The sequence below is a fragment of the Oncorhynchus gorbuscha genome, linkage group LG24 (genome assembly GCF_021184085.1).
Source record: "Oncorhynchus gorbuscha isolate QuinsamMale2020 ecotype Even-year linkage group LG24, OgorEven_v1.0, whole genome shotgun sequence".
NCBI classification, from domain to species: Eukaryota; Metazoa; Chordata; class Actinopteri; order Salmoniformes; family Salmonidae; genus Oncorhynchus; species Oncorhynchus gorbuscha.
In genome coordinates, this window is record NC_060196.1 from 35691007 (window position 1) to 35708340 (window position 17334).

The 17334-nt window shown below is 42.6% G+C and overlaps 1 pseudogene; it reads left to right on the forward strand.

The window, feature by feature from the left end:
• The first annotated feature begins 817 nt into the window (after positions 1-817).
• Positions 818-14448, forward strand: LOC124013004 (annotated as a pseudogene).
• Positions 14449-17334: the final 2886 nt, after the last annotated feature.

The following is a 17334-nucleotide window of genomic DNA, read 5'->3' on the forward strand; positions in this document are numbered from 1 at the left end:
AGCATAAAAGAGGGGTTGGCGGGTGGCGGCACACAATGCAAATCGCCCGGTTTGCCAATATGCGGAAGCACTGGTTGGTCCGCCCAATTGAGCTAGTATGTACATAATGTATAGTTAAAGTGACTATGCATATATGATAAACAGTTGAGAAGCCTTTTTATCCTAGACTTTGCACTCTGGTAACGCTTGCCATGTGGTAGTAGAGAGAACAGTTTATTAGCGTGGCTAGTGACAATTTTTAGGGCCTTCCCCTGACACCTCCTGCAGCAAAGCACCCCCACAACATGATGCTGCCACCCCCGTGCTTCACGGTTGGGATGGTGTTCTTCGGCTTGCAAGCATCCCCCTTTTCCTCCAAACATAACAATAGTCATTATGGCCAAACAGTTCTATTTTTGTTTCATCAGACCAGAGGACATTTCTCCAAAAAGTACGATCTTTGTCCCCATGTGCAGTTGCAAACTGTAGTCTGGCTTTTTTAAATTGAGGTTTTGGAGCAGTGGCTTCTTCCTTGCTGAGTGGCCTTTCAGGTTATGTCGATATAGGACTCGTTTTACTGTGGATATAGATACTTTTGTACTGGTTTCCTCCAGCATCTTCACAAGGTCCATTGCTGTTGTTCTGGGATTGATTTGCACCTTTCGCACCAAAGGATGTTCATCTCTAGGAGACAGGACGTGCCTCCTTCCTGAGCGGTATGATGGCTGCATGGTCCCATGGTGTTTATACTTGCGTATTATTGTTTTTACAGATGTACGTGGTACCTTCAGGCATTTGGAAATTGCTCCCAAGGATGAACCAGACTTGTGGAGGTCTGATTTCTTGGCTGATTTCTTTTGATTTCCCATGATGTCAAGCAAAGAGGCACTGAGTTTGAAGGTAGGCCTTGAAATACATCCACAGGTACACCTCCAATAGGCTAATTGACATAATTTGAGTCAATCGGAAGCTTCTAAAGCCATGACATTTTCTGGAATTTTCCAAGCTGTTAAAGGCACTGTCAACTTAGTGTATGTAAACTTCTGACCCACTGGAATTGTGATACATTGAAATATAAGTGAAATAATCTGTCTGTAAACAATTGTTGGGAAAATTACTTGTGTCATGAACGAAGTAGATGTCCTAACCGACTTGCCAAAACTTTAGTTTGTTTACAAGAAATTTGTGGAGAGGTTGAAAAACGAGTTTTAATGACTCCAACCTAAGTGTATGTAAACTTCCAACTTCAACTGTACATCACTGGGGCCAAGCTTCCTGTCCCGAAGCCACTCCTGCGTTGTCTTGGCTGATTGCTTAGGGTCATTGTCCTGTTGGAAGGTTAACTTTCACCCCAGTCTGAGGTCCTGGGCGCTCTGGAGCAGGTTTTCATCAAGGATCTCTATGTGCTTTGTTCCGTTCATCTTTCCCTCGATCCTGACAAGTCTCCCAGTCCCTGCCGCTAAAAAACACCCCCACAGCATGATGCTGCCACCACCGTGCTTCATCTTATTTATTTTATTTTTTATTTCACCTTTATTTAACCAGATAGGCCAGTTGAGAACAAGTTCTCATTTATAACTGCGACCTGGCCAAGATAAAGCAAAGCATTGCGACACAAACAACAGCATAGAGTTACACATGGAATCAACAAACGTGCGGTTAATAAGACAATAGAAAAGTCTATATACAGTGTGTGCAAATGAAGTAAGATTAGGGAGCTAAGGCAATAAATAGGCCATAGTGGCAAAATAATAACAATTTAGCAATTGAATACTGGAGTAATAGATGAGCAGAAGATGAATGTGCAAGTAGAGATACTGGGGTGCAAAGAAGCAAAAAAATAAATAACAATATGGGGATGAGGTAGTTGGATGGGCTATGTACATGTGCAATGATCTGTAAGCTGCTCTGACAGCTGATGCTTAAAGTTAGTGAGGGATATATGAGTCTCCAGCTTCAGTGATTTTTTGCAATTCGTTCCAGTCATTGGCAGCAGAGGACTGGAAGGAAAGGCTGCCAAAATAGGAGTTGGCTTTGGGGGTGACCAGTGAAATATACCTGCTGGAGCATGTGTTATGGGTAGGTGCTGCTATGGTGATCAGTGAGCTGAGATAAGGCGGGGCTTTACTTTTAGCAAAGACCTATAGATGACCTGGAGCCAGTGGTTTTGGTGACGAATATGAAGCGAGGGCCAGCCAATGAGAGCATACAGGTTGCAGTAGTGGGTAGTATATGGGGCTTTGGTGACAAAACAGGATGGCACTGTGATAGACTGCATCCAGATTGTTGAGTATAGTGTTGGAGGCTATTTTGTAAATGACATTGCCGAAGTCAAGGATCGGTAGGATAGTCCGTTTTACGAAGGTATGTTTGGGTGCATGAGTGAAGGATACTTTGTTGCGAAATAGGAAGCCAATTCTAGATTACATTTTTGATTGGAGATGCTTGATGTGAGTCTAGATGGAGAGTTTACAGTCTAACCAGACATCTAGGTACAGTGGGGCAAAAAAGTATTTAGTCAGCCACCAATTGTGCAAGTTCTCCCACTTAAAAAGATAAGAGAGGCCTGTAATTTTCATCATAGGTACACTTCAACTATGACAGACAAAATGAGAAGAAGAAAAATACAGAAAATCACATTGTAGGATGTTTAATGAATTTATTTGCAAATTATGGTGGAAAATAAGTAGTTGGTCAATAACAAAAGTTTATCTCAATACTTTGTTATATACCCTTCCTTTGTTGGCAATGACAGAGGTTAAACATTTTCTGTAAGTCTTCACAAGTCTTCTGTAAGTTTTCACACACTGTTGCTGGTATTTTGGCCCATTCCTCCATGCAGATCTCCTCTAGAGCAGTGATGTTTTGGGGCTGTTGCTGGGCAACACAGACTTCCAACTCCCTCCAAAGATTTTCTATGGGGTTGAGATTTGGAGACTGGCTAGGCCACTCCAGGACCTTGAAATGCTTCTTACGAAGCCACTCCTTCGTTGCCCGGGCGGTGTGTTTGGGATCATTGTCATGCTAAAAGACCCAGCCACGTTTAATCTTCAATGACCTTGCTGATGGAAGGAGGTTTTCACTTGAAATCTCACAATACATGGCCCCATTCATTATTTCCTTTACACGGATCAGTCGCCCTGGTCCCTTTGCAGAAGAACAGCCCTGATGATGTTTCCACCCCCATGCTTCACAGTAGGTATGGTGTTCTTTGGATGCGACTCAGCATTCTTTGTCCTCCAAACACGACGACTTGAGATTTTACCAAGACGTTATATTTTGGTTTCATCTGACCATATGACATTCTCCCAATCTTCTTCTGGATCATCCAAATGCTCTCTAGCAAACTTCAGACGGGCCTAGACATGTACTGGCTTAAGCAGGGGGACACGTCTGGCACTGCAGGATTTGAGTCCCCGGCTGCGTAGTGTGTTACTGACGGTAGGCTTTGTTACTTTGGTCCCAGCTCTCTGCAGGTCATTCACTAGGTCCCCCTGTGTGGTTCTGGGATTTTTGCTCACCATTTTTGTGATCATTTCGACCCGACAGTGTGAAATCTTGCGAGGAGCCCCAGATCGAGGAAGATTATCAGTGGTCTTGTATGTCTTCCATTTCCTAATAATTGCTCCCATAGTTGATTTCTTCAAACCAAGCTGCTTACTTATTGCAGATGCAGTCTTCCCAGCCTGGTGCAGGTCTACAATTTTGTTTCTGGTGTCCTTTGACAGCGCTTTGGTCTTGGCCATAGTGGAGTTTGGAGTGTGACTGTTTGAGGTTCTGGACAGGTGTCTTTAATACTGATAACAAGTTCAAACAGGTGCCATTAATACAGGTAACGAGTGGAGGATAGAGGAGCCTCTTAAAGAAGAAGTTACAGGTCTGTGAGAGTCAGAAATCTTGCTTGTTTGTAGGTGACCAAATACTTATTTTCCACCATAATTTGCAAATAAATTCATTAAAAATCCTACAATGTGATTATCTGGAGAAAAAAAATCTAATTTTTTCTGTCATAGTTGAAGTGTACCTATGATGAAAATTACAGGCCTCTCATCTTTTTAAGTGGGAGAACTTGCACAATTGGTGGCTGACTAAATACTTTTTTTGCCCCACTGTATTTGTAGTTGTCCACATATTTCAAGTCAGACCTGTCCAGAGTAGTGATGTAAGACGGTTGGGCATTTAGCTTTACTTGCATTTAAGAGCAGTTGGAGGCCACGGAAGGAGAGTTGTATGGCATTGAAGCTCGTCTGGAGATTTGTTGAATAGAGTCAGCCCGAGAATTGAACCCTGTGGCACCCCCATAGAGACTGCCAGAGATCCGGATAACAGGCCCTACAATTTGACACACTGAACTCTGTCTGAGAAGTAGTTGGTGAACCAGGCGAGGCAGTCATTTGAGAAACCAAGGCTGTTGAGTATGCCGATAAGAATGTGGTGATTGACAGAGTCGTTGCGGATGCCAGGTCAACGAAAACGGCTGCACAGTATTTTATCGATGGTGTTATGATATCGTTTAGGACCTTGAGCGTGCCTTGAGGTACACCCATGACCAGCTCAGAAACCAGATTGCATAGCAGGGAAGGTACGGTGGGATTCAAAATGGTCAGTGATCTGTTTGTTAACTTGGCTTTCGAAGACTTTAGAAAGGCAGGGTAGGATAGATATAGGTCTGTAACAGTTTGGGTCTTGGGTGTCTTCCCCCTTTGAAGATGGGGATGACCGCGGCAGCTTTCCAATCTTTAGGGATGCTTATTTAAGATGGTGAGGAAAGCACTTTTAAAGAATAACCAGGCATCCTCTACTGATGGAATGAGGTCAATATCCTTCCAGGACACCCGGGCCAGGTCATTTAGAAAGGCCTGGAAATTTCAGAATTTTTGGTGGCCTTCCTAAGCCAGGATTCAGACACGGCTAGGACATCAGGGTTGGCGGAGTGTGCTATAGCGGTGAATAGAAAAAAACATAGGGAGGAGGCCAGGATGGTGCCAGGTTTTTTCCAGAAGTGAGGCTTGGCATTCAGGTCAAAGAGTTCAATCTTGGTTTCATCAGACCAGAGAATCTGGTTTCTATCGTGTTTTTCATGGTTTGAGAGTCCTGTAGGTGCCCTTTGGCAAATACCAAGCTGGCTGTCATGTGCCTTTTACTGAGGAGTGACTTCTGTCTGGCCACTCTACCATAAAGGCCTGATTGGTGGAGTGCTGTTGAGATGGTTGTCCGTCAGGAAGGTTCTCCCATCTCTACAGAGGAACTCTGGAGCTCTGTCAGAGTGACCATCAGGTTCTTGGTCACCTCCCTAACCAAGGCCCTTCTCCCCCGAATGCTCAGTTTGGTCGGGTGGCTAGCTCTAGGAAGAAACTTGGTCCCAAACTTCTTCCATATAAGAATGATGGAGACCGCTGTGTTCTTGGGGACCTTCAAAGCTGCAGATATTTTTTGGTACCCTTTAATATAGACAGGACTGTCTATATCCAAATCATGTCCAATCAATTGAATTTACCACAGGTGGACTCCAATCAAGTTGTAGAAACATCTCAAGGATAATCAATGGAATCCAGTGGTGAAAAAAGTACCCAATTGTCATACTTGAGTAAAAGTAAAGATTAGAGGTCGACCGAGTATGATTTTTCAACACCGATACCGATTATTGGATGACCAAAAAAGGTCGATACCGATTAAATCGGCCAATTATTATTATTTTTGTAATAATGACAATTACAAAGTAAAGTAATTAAAGTATCACTCTGGGACTTGCTCAATGAAACACACAAACCAGGTTTCCTAAAGAAAAAGGTTTGCTTATTTAGTTGGACTGTAAGGATATAGACATGGCAGAAGGGTTAGTCATCAGCTTGACTGGAAGGCACATTACTGTGTGTTATGATGATGATGAGTAGGAGCAGAAGGATGAGGACATCCTGCTAGCTTAATGATGTCTGCTCTGATCAAGTAGGTAAACTTCCCCTGCAGGCCAGTGTTTCTCCTAGGTTACATCAAGGACATCCTGCTAGCTTAATGATGTCTGCTCTGATCAAGTAGGTAAACTTCCCCTGCAGGCCAGTGTTTCTCCTAGGTTACATCAAGGACATCCTGCTAGCTTAATGATGTCTGCTCTGATCAAGTAGGTAAACTTCCCCTGCAGGCCAGTGTTTCTCCTAGGTTGCATCAAAAGAAAGGAAGGAAACTAAATACCCAGACTGCATAGACCAAAATATTTGAGGCTGTTTAGGCAGGGGTGTGCAACAGAGCTAGGGAAGGGGGGTGGGCGTCCCGCCTATGCATTCATAGGGGAAACCTTGTCATAGAGCCACACATCAGTGCCGTCAGTTGGGCATCATTCCACAGAGGCTGGGCTGGGGGCTTGCCTGGCAGGAGTACAAGGTGCTGGAGGCCTGTCTTGTCTAATCAGGCAGAAATGCTGGAGGAGAGCCCATCGATTGCTAGCAGATGCTGCTGGTGGTGAAAAGCTCAGCAGATACAGGTCTGGTTAGCACACTCATCACAGATCCTCTTCTGCCCTGCCAGAGCACATGTGGCTCTGGTCAAATAAAGTGCACTATATAGGCAATAGGGTGCACTTCAGGGAATGAATCCAAATGTCTTGTATGTGCTCTCTGTACAATGGATCAACATAGATTGAATTCATGGTCAGGTTCTTTGGCTACTATCTACAACTGTTCTGTAATTGCCTGGGAATATGGGCCACATTTGTAAGAGCCAAAATGGTAGCAGACAGTGGTAGGCCTGATCACCTACAACAATGGTGCCAGGATCGTGAACTACAGGAAAGGGAGGGCCAAGCACACCCCCATCCACAGGGCTGTAATGGAGTGGGTTGAGAGTCAAGCTCCTCTGTGTCCACGTCACTAAGGAAGTAACATGGTCCTCACACACTAACACAGTCAAGAAGGCACGACAACACCTCTTCCCCCTCAGGAGGCTGAAAAGATTTGACATGGGCCCTCAGATCCTCAAAAGTTTCTACAGCTGCACCATTGAGAGCATCTTGACTGGCTGCATCACCGCTTATGGAAACTGCTTGGCATCCGACCATAAGGTGCTACAGAGGGTAGTACATACGGCCCAGTACATCACTGGGGCCAAGCTTCCTGCCATCCAGGGCCTCTATACCAGGCTGTGTAAGAGGAAGACCCTAAAAATGGTCAAAGACTCCAGCCACCCTAGTCATAAACTGCTCCTTCTGCTACCGCACGACAAGCGGTACCGATGCACCAGGTTTGGAACCAACAGTACCCTAACAGCTTCTACCCCCAAGCCAGAAGACTACGAAATAGTTAACTAAATAGCTATCTGGACCATCTCCACTGACCCCCCCCCGAACAAAATCTTTTGATGCATCATAAGCTTCTGCTACCGTTTATTATCTATACTGTTGCCTAGTCACTTTACCCCTACCTATATGTACATATCTACCAAAATTACATCGGACCCCTGCACATGGACTCGGGACTGGTACCCTGTGTATATAGCCATGTTATTGTTAATCATTGTGTATTCCTTGTTTTACACATTTTTTCAACATTTTTTCTCTCTGCATTTATGGGAAGGGCCTGTAAGTAAGCATTGCACTGTTAGTCTACACCTGTTGTTTATGAAGCATGTGACAAATAACATTTGATTTATAGCACCAGAGTGAGGAGACCCTGATGATTAGTAACTCACATGAACTGGGACACATGGGCTTTTTGAGCTTCCACGGCTAGGTTAACAAATCCTTGCTGGATTTCTGACGTAGTTTCTCACACACAGTAACAACTGGAGAATATCGCACAGACTGGGACCAGACTCGGTTTAAAACAGTTTCTAGGTTTGCGAGTCTAGGTCTTTGTGTAACCCTGGGCACCTGGTACTGTAGGTTAACCAGATATGAGTAAACAGAGACATTGACACTTGTGACATTGTCCTCACCAGAGAAGCTAAGGACTTACAATGCGATGCATATGTTCTACCTGATTTAACTTAAGGGGGGAGTGACACCAACGGCGACAGCTAGTCTTACTGGCGGCCGATCTGACTGGCAGGTTTAGTGGATTTCACTTCTGCTGTTATGTTAAGTCTAATGCTGCACGCAACTGGAAAGCTCTCCATGAAGAAACCGGGTGAGTGAGTGAGCGCGTTTTGACTTTGAGGACCCTGTGGGGCGTCCACAGTACTGCCTGAAATCAGATTTCTCCCTTCTCTCCCTGTTTACTCCCTCTCCTTCCCAGCAGACTACACTCCTGCTAATTCCACCGTTAATGAGTCTAATTCAGCCGTGTGACTCAGTGACTCCAACAGGATTACCAGCCAAGCGACAAGATCATTCTTTAATTTGTCTTTAATCTAAAAACCTCAGCTTGCCTTGGTTGTGAAAGCCCCTCAAGGCTCAGAGTTTCTTCCCACTCTGTGCTGGTTTCAGGAACCTCCCTCCAGAACTCCCCTGAGTGGGATTGACACTATCGCACGGAGGGGTCTTGTCCAACCACACCTGGAAATGAGGATGTGTTTGTATCAAGGGTTTCTCTGCTCTCAGTCTCAGACAGTCTCCAAGCCTGAGAAGGGCAGTGTGGAGGAGAGCTCAGGCCTGTTGCCCTTAAAAGGCTAAACATGGTTTCTGTGTTGACTGACTGCCAAGGTTCTGACTGTCCAGGCCAGGCATCACACACACACACCACGACGACGAGCTAAAAGCATACAGTCTCAAGAGTTTCCTCAGATCTGGACTTCCCATCTCTGCCTTATCAAACACACCTATACAGAAGGCAGGATAACGGCTCTCCCTCCATGTCACTAGTTTCCATCTTACTGTCGTCCTCCTGCCCTCCCAGCCCACATTAGTTATTTTTATAGCCCGGCCTTGTCTAAACAGACTTCAACTCTGCACCACACCAGTATCTGTGTCATAATGACTACGGAGAAGGTAAACACTGCTGGAGAGCAAACAGAGTACATTCATAAAATTAAATTAAATCTCTTTTGACACTAACAGTGCTTATTTTATCTGTCTCAATGAGGTGCTGTGAGTAAGCCCTGTATCAGGGTCAAATAGCACTGGATTCATCATAGAATTTAATAGTCTTTATTGAGTCCTTCTGTAGCTCAGTTGGTAGAGCATGGCGCTTGTAACGCCAGGGTAGTGGGTTCAATTCCCGGGACCACCCATACGTAGAATGTATGCACACATGACTGTAAGTCGCTTTGGATAAAAGCGTCTGCTAAATGGCATATATTATTATATATTACAACAATACTGAATGAACACTTATTTTAACTTAATATAATACATCAATAAAATCAATTTAGCCTCAAATAAATAATGAAACATGTTCAATTTGGTTTAAATAATGCAAAAACAAAGTGTTGGAGAAGAAAGTAAAAGTGCAATATGTGCTATGTAAGAAAGCTAACGTTTCAGTTCCTTGCTCAGAACATGAGAACATATGAAAGCTGGTGGTTCCTTTTAACATAAGTCTTCTATATTCCCAGGTAAGAGGTTTTAGGTTGTAGTTATTATAGGAATTATAGGACTATTTCTCTCTATACCATTTGTATTTCATAGACCTTTGACTATTGGATGTTCTTATAGGCACTTTATTATTGCCAGTGTAACAGTATAGCTTCCGTCCCTCTCCTCGCCCCTACCTGGGCTCGAACCAGGAACACATCGACAACAGCCACCCTCGAAGTATCATTACCCATCGCTCCACAAAAGCAGCGGGGAACAAGGGGAACAACTACTCCAAGTCTCAGAGCGAGTGACATCACCGATTGAAACGCTTTTAGCGCGCACCCTGCTAAATAGCTAGCCATTTCACATCGGTTACACCAGCCAGTTCAACACTTTAAGCATTGCGAAGAGCTGCTGGTAAACGAACGGAAGTGCTGTTTGAATGAATGCTTACGAGCTTGCTGCTGCCTACCATCGCTCAGTCAGACTGCTCTATCAAATATCAAATCATAGACTTAATTATAACAATAACACACAGAAATATGAGACTTTGGTCATTAATATGGTCGCATCCGGAAACTATCATTTCGAAAGCAAAATGTTTTATTCTTTCAGTGAAATACGGAACCGTACCATATTTCATCTAACGGGTGGCATCCCTAACTCTAAATATTACTGTTACATTGTACAACCTTCAATGTAATGTCATAATTATGTACAATTCTGACAAATTAATTACGGTCTTTGTTAGGAGTAAATGGACTTCACACAGTTCACAATGAGCCAGGCGGCCAAAACTGCTGCATATACTCTGACTGCTTGCACGGAATGCAAGAGAATTGACCAAAAAAAACTAATCCCCGAGCTGACAAGCTAAAAATCTGTCTTTCTGCCCCTGAACAAGGCAGTTAACCCACCGTTCCCAGGCCGCCATTGGAAATAAGAATGTGTTCTTAAGTGACTTGCCTAGTGAAATAAAGTGTAAAAAAATAAAAATAACATACAGAGAAGGAATTGTCAGATGCGTCATAATAGCCTGGAAGTAAAGCCACACTGGGAGCCAAATTTTAATTGGAATACATTGAATACATGCAGCAGGGTGGAAAAAAATAGCATTAAAACACAATGTATTTTAAATGTATTGTCAGTAGGGCTGTGATCACCATTCATGCAACACATTCAATATGTAAACTACCAGTCAAAAGTTTGTAGAGTAATAGTGACGACATCAAAACTATGTAATAATACATATGGAATCATGTAGTAACCAAAAAACTGTTTTAAACAAATCAAAATATATTTGAGATTCTTCAAAGTAGTCTTGGCATTCTCTCAACCAGCTTCATGAGGTAGTCACCTGGAATGCGGTTTCATTAACAGGTGTGCCTTGTTAAAAGTTAACTTGTGGAATTTCTTTTCATCTTAATGCATTTGAGCCAAGCAGTTTTGTTGTGTCAATGAAGGGTGGTATACAGAAGATAGCTTTATTTGGTAAAAGACCAAATCCACATTATGGCAAGAACAGCTCAAATAAGCAAAGAGAAACAACAGTATCATTACTTTAAGAAATATGAACAATGATCTCGTCATGTGTGTTTCCCACCGTGAAGCATGGAGGAGGCGATGTGATGGTTTTGGGGGTGCTTTGCTGGTGAAAATGTCAGTGACTTATATAGAGTTCAAGGCACACTTAACCAGCATGGCTACCACAGTATTCTGCAGCAATACGCAATCCCATCTGGTTTGGGCTTAGGGGGATTATCATTTGTTTTTCAACAGGACAATGACCTAACATACCTCCAGGCTGTGTAAGGGCTATTTGACCAAGAAGGAAAGTGATGGAGTGCTGCATCATATGACCTGGCCTCCACAATCACCCAACCTCTACCCAATTGAGATGGTTTGGAATGCTTTGGACTACAGAGCGAAGGAAAATCATGGAACAAGTGCTCAGCATATATGGGAACTTCTTCAAGACTGTTGGAAAAGCATTCCAGGTTAAGCTGGTTGAGAGAATGCCAAGAGTGTGCAAAGCTGTCATCAAGGCAATTTAATTTTTTAATATATTTTTTTACATGATTCCACGTGTTATTACAAAGTTGCAATGTCTTCACTACAATGCAGAAAATATTAAAAATAAAGAAAAACCCTTGAATGAGTGGGTGACCAGTCGACTAAATGTGGTCAGCCTTAATGTCAACCCCAGTACATGTCATCGTCACCAATCGACTGCATTAAAATTAAAAACGACTGACTACCAATTTCTCTATGCTAGCTATGCTACCAGTTTATATGAACGGGAGTTAGCATTTAGCAGTCATTTCTTCTAAACCTGAAAAGGAACTACTTCTAAATGTGTCAATTTGACTTTTTGTAACCACATTGTGGGCCTGTTACAATACATCAATCTTGATGGATTTGACAAGTATCCCCTAATATCAGATGCGTCATGTGCGCCAATCTGGAGTTCTTCTATCCCCCACAGTCTGCTTTCCATTGACCTCTCCCACATCTATCAAGTCTTTCGCCTAATTAACTAAACATGTTACTTCCCAATATTTACTCTCCCAGGTTACGTGTTGCAGCATCAAGATGTTGTACATGCTACCTCATCTCCACAACGGCTGGCAGGTCGACCAAGCCATCCAATCCGAGGAGGACAGAGCCCTGGTTATTAGGTTTGGACACGATTGGGACCCAACATGTATGAAAATGGACGAGGTGTTGTACAGCATAGCTGAAAAGGTAAGATGTACGTTATTGTACCAATGTTGATGTTTGTATTTCACATTTGAATACGTTTCATTGAAGGTTGCTATTTTTACAGTACCAACATCACTATTCCTCACTACAGGTGAAAAATGTTGCAGTCATCTAGTTGGTGGACATCACAGAGGTGCCGGACTTCAACAAGATGTACGAGCTGTATGACCCTTGCACTGTCATGTTCTTCTTCAGGTGAGTTTCAAGTTATCATGTCCGCCTTCACTTCAGAGCCCTGCAAAGCAATCTCTAGTTTTGACATACTAAATTGATGCAAACATTCACTAGGCTCCGCAAATGGGTTTAGAGAACACAGGCCCTCGTGCTATGTAGGCTAGCTGAGGACAGCAAAGGGATGCTCAGTCTTAGAGATTCTCTGGTATTTGTGTATACTTTTTAGCCAGTAGTTCTGAAAGTAGCCCTCGAGCCAAAAGTGATTCCCAAACATTGCATACTAAGTCGCGTATGTCCACCACGTCATTGCTTTCTCTCGCTCTGCTGTGTGTGCATCTTGCTAGGTGTCACTCGAAAGATGAGGAGCTGAAGCTCACTGGAGTTGCTAGTTGGCTGGCCCACATGTGGGAAAATTTTGGGGAAATGGTAATCTTCCAGTAAACAGTTGCTTTCAAACTAGGAATTTCATGGCTAATTGTGGTAAAACTGTTGTTTGTTCATAGATTATACATGTCTGAACTACACATTGACAAATATTAATTTATTTTTGTAAATGGCATGTTGTAGAAGGCTCCAGACACTTTTTTTGTGATTTGGCTTGTTTTTGAGAAACGTACCCCAGCCGCGATTCACTTCGTCATTGCTCATTGTGCAGTATAAATCACAAAAAAAAGTATCTGGACCTTTCCATAACATTCCATTTACATCAGAAATAGAGATTTACTTCAGAAATAGAACAATTCTCCTTTAGTACAACAGACCCAAGCTGCTTCAATTAACTGAGCGCACCACGTCTGCTAAATGACTTAAATGTAAATGTAAATGTTGTTGTCCTGCATGACTCTGTGAAACTGAAATATTCCTTCACTGCACTCTTCCAGGAACAAGCACATCATGATAGATCTGGGGACGGGTAACAACAACAAGATCAACTGGACCATGGAGGACAAGCAGGAGATGATTGACATTGTTGAGACCGTTTACCGAGGGGCGGGAAAGGGACGAAGGCTGGTCGTATCTCCTAAAGATTACTCCACAAAATACAGATACTGATTGGTTCTTCGCTTTCCAGTACTTTGTGTGGAGCCCGATGGCAGCAAATCTGTGTCCTTCAATATGAGATATTCTGGACAACTGGATTACAGACAGGCTCTAATCTAGGGGCCCTGCTCTCTTTCTTTGTTATAATGAAGTCACCTTTTTTTTCAACAGCTGGTATAAAAGACATCATTTGGTTTCTTCTTTATGTAATAAATGCCATGTTCATATTGATAGTTGTCACTTTCAATGAAGAATCTCAGGACTAGACTTAATCTGGGCCTGGAAAATTGGCCCTTATGTTTAATCTTATGTGACCTGTTTCTCCTGAAATGTTATGGGTAGTGCCGTGATGACAGGAAGATTTGGAATGATCCAACCCCATCATATTGTTTAAAAAATGTGAATACACATGTATTGCATTATAGAAAAAAATATGTATTGTGTCCATGTAACAATAGTTTACATGGTAAAATCCAGCTAAGTGATATCCCATTAAATTATATAGCAAATGCCATAGGCTGATGTAACACAACAATAGATCAGTAATAACTAGACTCTGTGTAGCCCTTCGTCATGGCATATCTTCTGTCCCAGAAATCGGGTGAAGTTCGCTGATCTGATATGTGTTAACCCGAGGGCTTGGTCACTTAAGTCTGCTGCTCCTCCAAACCAGCCTGGGTCATCAGGTCAGCAACGTTCTTCTCCAGGTCATCAATTTGAATCCCCACTTCATCCAATGGGTTGGTTAAGGGCAGTCTCGCAATATATGTAATTACATTATTATTATAATACACTGTGCATAGTTAGGTTGTACATGAAACAGGATTTTTTTTTTTACAGAAAATAAATGCATATTTTATTCTCTGAAAAACCACTGGATTTTCATAAACCCTTTTTTAAATCTCTGATTTAAAAAACAGCTGCAATTTAGAGATTAGGTCTATTGCTTGAATATCCTATTATTTGTATGCACTATAAACTCAACAGCAGCTTTGAGATGCTGTTCTTCAATAGCAGAGAGTCATTCTATACAACAGTTGCTAGTAGTAGGGTATGATTAAAAGGATATTTTTTTAGAAACAATCTGGTCGGAGATTATTTGAAATTTATTGTGAAGGTTCTGCATCGTCGCTTCCATCTTTGGGAGAGACCACACAAACAATAATTTCTTAGATACAAATGTTACCACCAAAACGCTATACAGATAAGAAACTTACCATTGCTGTCAATTCATTTGCAGCTTTTGAGTTGGAATCGGACATCCTGATTCAGCCGTGGTTTCAAAGTCGATGGGATTTGTCTATGAAGTTGTGCGTCCCTGTCCCTGCGTGTCATTCTTGGCAACAAGGTTTCAACTGAAACGCACAGGCGGGAGTTAAACATTACTTTGGGAGACCTTTACTAAAGAGTGTGTATACAATCTATTAGAGGTCGACCGATTAATCGGAATGGCTAATTAATTAGGGCCGATTTCATAACAATCGGAAATCGGTATATATATATTTTTTTTACACCTTTATTTAATATTTATTCAACTATTCTTATTTTCAATGACGGCCTAGGAACGAGGCAAAACGACAGATTTGTACCTTGTCAGCTCGGGAGATCCAATCTTGCAACCTTACAGTTAACTAGTCCAACGCTCTAACCACCTGCCTCACGAGGAGCCTGCCTGTTACGCAAATGCAGCAACATGTAAAGTGTTGGTCCCATGTTTCATGAGCTGAATTTTTTTAAAAAAAAAATATTTTTTTATTTCACCTTTATTTAACCAGGTAGGCTAGTTGAGAACAAGTTCTCATTTGCAACTGCGACCTGGCCAAGATAAAGCATAGCAGTGTGAACAGACAACACAGAGTTACACATGGAGTAAACAAAGTCAATAACACAGTAGAAAAAAAGGGGAGTCTATATACAATATACAATGTGTGCAAAAGGCATGAGGAGGTAGGCGAATAATTACAATTTAGCAGATTAACACTGGAGTGATAAATGATCAGATGGTCACGTACAGGTGGAGATATTGGTGTGCAAAAGAGCAGAAAAGTAAATAAATAAAAACAGTGTGGGGATGAGGTAGGTGAAAATGGGTGGGCTATTTACCAATACACTATGTACAGCTGCAGCGATCGGTTAGCTGCTCAGATAGCTGATGTTTGAAGTTGGTGAGGGAGATGAAAGTCTCCAACTTCAGCGATTTTTGCAATTCATTCCAGTCACAGGCAGCAGAGTACTGGAACGAAAGGCGGCCAAATGAGGTGTTGGCTTTAGGGATGATCAGTGAGATACACCTGCTGGAGCGCGTGCTACGGGTGGGTGTTGCCATCGTGACCAGTGAACTGAGATAAGGCGGAGTTTTACCTAGCATGGACTTGTAGATGACCTGGAGCCAGTGGGTCTGGCGACGAATATGTAGCGAGGGCCAGCCGACTAGAGCATACAAGTCGCAGTGGTGGGTGGAATAAGGTGCTTTAGTGACAAAACGGATGGCACTGTGATAAACTGCATCCAGTTTGCTGAGTAGAGTGTTGGAAGCAATTTTGTAGATGACATCGCCGAAGTCGAGGATCGGTAGGATAGTCAGTTTTACTAGGATAAGCTTGGCGGCGTGAGTGAAGGAGGCTTTGTTGCGGAATAGAAAGCCGACTCTTGATTTGATTTTCGATTGGAGATGTTTGATATGAGTCTGGAAGGAGAGTTTGCAGTCTAGCCAGACACCTAGGTATTTATAGATGTCCACATATTCAAGGTCGGAACCATCCAGGGTGGTGATGCTAGTCGGGCATGCGGGTGCAGGCAGCGATCGGTTGAAAAGCATGCATTTGGTTTTACTAGCGTTTAAGAGCAGTTGGAGGCCACGGAAGGAGTGTTGTATGGCATTGAAGCTCGTTTGGAGGTTAGATAGCACAGCCGAAAGTATATAGAATGGTGTCGTCTGCGTAGAGGTGGATCAGGGAATCGCCCGCAGCAAGAGCAACATCATTGATATATACAGAGAAATAAAATATAGAAATGTTTCATACGCACAAAAATCGTATTTCTCTCAAATGTTGTGCACAAATGTGTTTACATCCCTGTTATTGAGCATTTCTCCTTTGCCAAGATAATCCATCCACCTGACAGGTGTGGCATATCAAGAAGCGGATGAAACAGCATGATCATTACACAGGTGCACCTTGTGCTGGGGACAATGAAAGGCCACTCTAAAATGTGCCGTTTTGTGACACAACACAATGCCACAGATGTCTAAGGGAGCTTGGAATTGACATGCTGACCGCAGAAATGTCCACCAGAGCTGTTGCCAGAGACCACATGTAATCACGCCAGTCCAGGACCTCCACATCTTCACCTGCTACTTCACCATGACTGCACCTGGCCTAATTTATTTATTTCAATTGACTGATTTCCTATGAACTGTAACTCAGTAAAACCGTTGAAATTGTTGTATTTGTATTTCTGTTCAGTATAGCTAATGCATTGTGGCCTACTAGGCGTGGTTATACAGCACAGAATGGTTGGTAGTCAAACTGAAACAACATTTAAGAGGAATGGACTACAGAACGGTAGGCTCAACTTTTTTGTTTCAGTCTCGTTTTAAACACCAATTCCTTTCTGTTGCTGACTTTTCTGACTTTTACCAACATGTTCCAGCTTTGTGATGATTGATGACCTTCAGGCATTTCTCTCAGGACACCAAGTTAAAACCCTTAGATGCACCTCTCTGTGTTGATCTGATCGCAATGGATATTTCAGATCCTTTGGGACCCCATGACAGTTTTTTTATATATAAGAGACCATCCATTTAGAATGTTATTCTCTGACAGATGACAGTCATCCACCATTATGTAAACTCAGCAAAGTTTCTTAATCTGGGCACACTGCAATCATCCCTTATTCTAAACATGATAATGATGTAAGAAAAGTACAAATAC